Source organism: Gekko japonicus, unplaced genomic scaffold, assembly GCF_001447785.1.
Source record: "Gekko japonicus isolate JY-2015 unplaced genomic scaffold, Gekko_japonicus_V1.1 scaffold641, whole genome shotgun sequence".
Lineage (NCBI taxonomy): Eukaryota > Metazoa > Chordata > Lepidosauria > Squamata > Gekkonidae > Gekko > Gekko japonicus.
In genome coordinates this window covers 185,205-189,390 of record NW_015177027.1, presented here as the reverse complement: position 1 = coordinate 189,390, position 4,186 = coordinate 185,205, and the positions used below count along the sequence as shown (strand labels likewise).

General features: G+C 50.2%; 1 long non-coding RNA gene across 1 annotated transcript; it reads right to left on the bottom strand.

The window, feature by feature from the left end:
* Positions 1–468: 468 nt before the first annotated feature.
* On the bottom strand, positions 469–2,663 carry LOC107124391. The gene is made up of 3 exons (XR_001482985.1): positions 2,477–2,663; positions 826–889; positions 469–640 (listed from the first exon to the last, which is right to left on the bottom strand). It is a non-coding gene; the product is annotated as an uncharacterized LOC107124391 (long non-coding RNA).
* Between the last annotated feature and the right edge of the window lie 1,523 nt (positions 2,664–4,186).

Below are 4,186 nucleotides of genomic sequence, written 5' to 3'. Positions count from 1 at the left end.
CGAACCCGACTCTAGGGTTGCGGTGCTCATCTCTGTTTCAAAGCCAAAGAGCCAGCACTGTCCGAAGACATTTCCGTGGTCATGTGGCCGGCGTGACTAAACAACCAAGGCGCACAGAACGCTGAGACCTTCCCACCGAAGTGGTACCTATTTATCTACTTGCAATTTCTTGCTTTCGAACTTCTAGGTTGGCAGGAGCTGGAACTAGAGACGGGAGCTCACTCCATCATGCGGCACCCGGGTCTCGAACTGCTGAACTACTGACCTTCCACAGCCTGCAGTTCAGCGTCTTAACCACTTGAGCCACCGCAGCTCCAGGTGCGTACACACACAAAAAATACAAAAAAAAAACCCTGGAAAAAGACCTTTAATTAAAATAAAACCGACTGCTGATTGTACAAGAACTCCAGATGCTAAGCGCCAGTTTGGAAAGCCAAACTCTGCTTTCAGTCCACAGGCTGAGGGGATGCAGCAGTGCAGAGGAGTAAGGAGGTGCTCTTGCCTTCCCCGAGCAACGGAATTGTGGTCGATCCATCCGGTTTGCACCACCTTCATCATCTGCTACTTCCTTCCCGACGGAGCCTTCCTCCGGTTCGAACACCAAATGACCGAGAAGAAGAACAGGGAACAAAACAAAACCCTGCAAAGGAGATTTCAAGAGAAAAGAGTCACTAGCCAGACAGCGCGACTGCCCAGACTGGCTCCAGAAGATTTAGGGCAGATCTGGAGAAATTCTTATTGCAATGCTGGTTTCATTGATCGCTCTACTGCCTTTCGGTCAAAGTGCCCCGCCCCACCCCCCTGGACTGAAGGAGAGAGACTTACTTGATCAAGCACAGGATTACCAGGACGAGGGTGACCGAAGGCCACCCAAACTGAAGATGGGTTGCTGAAATGAGAAAAAAACAACATTACCCCGTTGAGCTGTTTGGTGTACTGAGAGCCAGTTTGGTGTAGTGGTTAGGAGCATGGGCTCTAATCTGGGAGAGTTTGATTCCCCACTCCTCCACATGCGGCTTCTGGTGCGACTTTGGGTCAGTTACAAGTTCTTTCAGAGCTGTTCTTGAGAGAGAGCAGTTCTCGAGAGAGATCTCTCAGCCCCCACCTACCCATCTGTTGTGGGGAAGGGAAAGGGACTGTAAGCCACTCTGAGACTCTTTCAGTAGTGAAGGGCAGGGACAGGGTATAAATCCAATCTCCTCCTCTTCCTCCTCCTCCTCCTCCTCTTCTCTGTTGTTCAGATGAGCCCTTTGTGAACATCCCCAGTGAAAAGAACTGGGAAATCATGGCTTGGGGGGGGGGCAGTAGAAAAAGCATCATATAGAAGAAGAAGAAGAAGAAGAAGAAGAAGAAGAAGAAGAAGAAGAAGAAGAAGAAGAAGAAGAAGAAGAAGAAGAAGAAGAAGAAGAAGAAGAAGAAGAAGAGATTGGATTCATACCCCGCCCTTCACTACCCAAAGGTGTCTCAGAGTGGCTTACAAACCCCCTTCCCCTCCCCACAACAGACACCCTGTGAGGTAGGTGGGGCTGAGAGAGCTCTGACAGTAACTGCCCTTTTTCAAGGACAGCTCTTATCAGAACTATGGCTTGCCCAAGGTCATCCAGCCAGGTGCAAATGGAGGAGTGGGGAATCAAATCCGGTTCTCCCAGATTAGAGTCCGCGCACTTAACCACTACACCAAACCACTACATCAAAGGGTGTCCTGTGGCTTGTTGCATTCATCACTGCCTTGTGAGTCTGAGATGGATTTGAAACATAACTAAGAGAATGTTGAGGGCACCCAAAAGGGGGGCTGAGAGGCATTGGGGCAGGGGAGGAAGCTAGGGATGCCAACCTCCGGGTGGAGCCTGGGGATCCCCCAGAACTGTAGCTCATCTCCAGACTACAGAGATCAGTTCCCCTGGAGAAAATGGATGCACTGGAGGGCGGACTCTATGGCATTGTACCCCAATGAGGTCCCTGTCTTCACCTCCCCAGGCTTCATCCCCAAATCTCCAGGAGTTTCCCAAGCTGGATCTGGCAACCCTACACCCCATCCGCTGCCAGTGGCCCAGGGCTACCTGGCAACCCTAGACAAAGCCGGTCTTCAAAAAAACAAAATGGTGACTGCTCAGGGAGGAAGATTACACAGGAGTTCAGTGTAGGGTTGCCAGATACCTGGAGATTTTGGAGGGCGGGGTTTGGGGAGGGACTTCAGGAGGGTACGGTGCCATAGAGTCCACCCTCCAAAGCAACCATTTTCTCCAGGGGAACAGATCCCTGTCATCGAGAGATCAATTGTAATAGTGGGAGATCTCCAGGCCTCACCTGGAGGTTGGCAACTCTACTTCAGTGGCACCTGAAACACTAACAAAATTAATTTCTGCAGGAACACTTGCAAATCAGTGCTTACCTCTTCAGATGCATAATGTGTATATCCATTAGGCAGATGTGTTCATATTAAAAAAGGCAGTATACAGAGAAAGGAACTACTCACCATCAGGACAGATGGTGGTCTCAACTTGCTTCTGTATATGAGGGTACCGGACCCGACAGGTGAGCGGTTTGCCCCGATCATTTAGGGAGGGTGTGAAGGTGAAGTTGGACCCATAAGTCCAGCTGCCCGTGTTGTCCTGTTGACTCCACTGAGATGTTTTGTTTCCTGACAGATCCGTTTCCCACGAAATCTCAGGCTCAATCTTAGAGCAAGGCCCCGGCGCCAAGCAGGTCATGACGGCTTCCTTCCCAGAAATCACGGCAGACGATTTCACAATTACTGGTTTCTCAGTGAACTCTGAATGAAAAGAAAAGTCCCCAGCTTAAGAATGAAATGGAAAACACAGGAGGTGGATTGAGAACAGACCCAGACGGGATAAAAAGACTGATAAAAAGCTCTCACGCTTTAATGGTTGCCCACAATATATAAAACAGAACTGTTCTGCAGGACATTTTGATCAGAGAGAACAAGTCACCTTAACATCTGTGACATTTATTCCATTTTCATTGCTTGTGTTCCTTTTATATCTTACCCTGTTTATTGCATGGTCCATCCGTTTGGTTGTTCGGCCCTGTTCTGTTATTTGTCTAAAGCTAGTCCAGGGGCACCTTTAAGACCAACAAAGTTTTATTCAAGGCATGAGCTTTCATGTGCAGGCACACTTTGTCAGGCAGTGAAATGGAATTACAGATCATAGTTGTATATAGAGAGGGCGGCTTGTTAAATTAGCATGCAGACTAGCGAAGATTTTTTTTAACAGTGTCAAGGTTTCTCTCTCACACCCCAGTCCACGGATGGGAGAGAAACCAAGCATTCAGCAACAATTAAACAATGTTTTTTAAATTTATCCTTCAATTTATATACCACTCGAACCCCGAAGGGTCTCTGAGTGGTTTACACACAATTTTGGTTTTAACTAGGGCCACATTTATAGAGGGGGGTGACTTCCTACCAGCACCCGGCAGCAGGGCTTGTTGTCTGGCTCCTTCCGGCGGCCTCGGATGTCGGCGTTCCACCTCCAATGTCCTGGGGCAGATCTCTCCCGGTCCAGTAGCTTCCTCTGGCTGGCTCATCCGGTGCACGGTCCCGTGACCACCGCAACTCCGACCATCGTCCCTTCGGCTCCGTCGTGCTGCGCCGACACGCCACCGCACCTCCGTGACTCCGCCTCTGCCGGATTCTGCCACTCAACGCTGTGCTCACAGGGCACTTTTCAGCCACTCCATTGCTCTGCTCTGTTGCCGCCACCGCCGATGCCTCCACTGCACACCCCACCGGAGGAGGGTGCCCCCTGCCACCTAGGGCAGGTACCCATTTATCTACTTGCTGGATGTTAATGCTTTCGAACCGCTGGGTGGGCGGGAGCTGGGACTAGGGCCATGTGCTCACCCCGGCCGCGGTGGGTCTCGAACAGCCATAGTGGCTGTTCATTGATGTTATAGCAGGCGTTCTTACTGCCGTTCGCCTAAGGAGGCTACCACTGTGTTAATTAATTGTTTGCAGCCCTAGTACAGAGCTGGTAAAGTTGGTATAAGTCCCATAAATCAGGCAGGAGTTTGGGATCTCTGCTCCTGATCTTTGGTGGGGGACTTTTTAAAGAGAGATCCTGGTGGCAGTAACTACTGGTAAAGCCTGTACACTCTCCAGGCTTTACCAGTACGCTCCCTGTACACTCTCCAGGCTTTACCAGTAGTTACTGCCACCAGGATC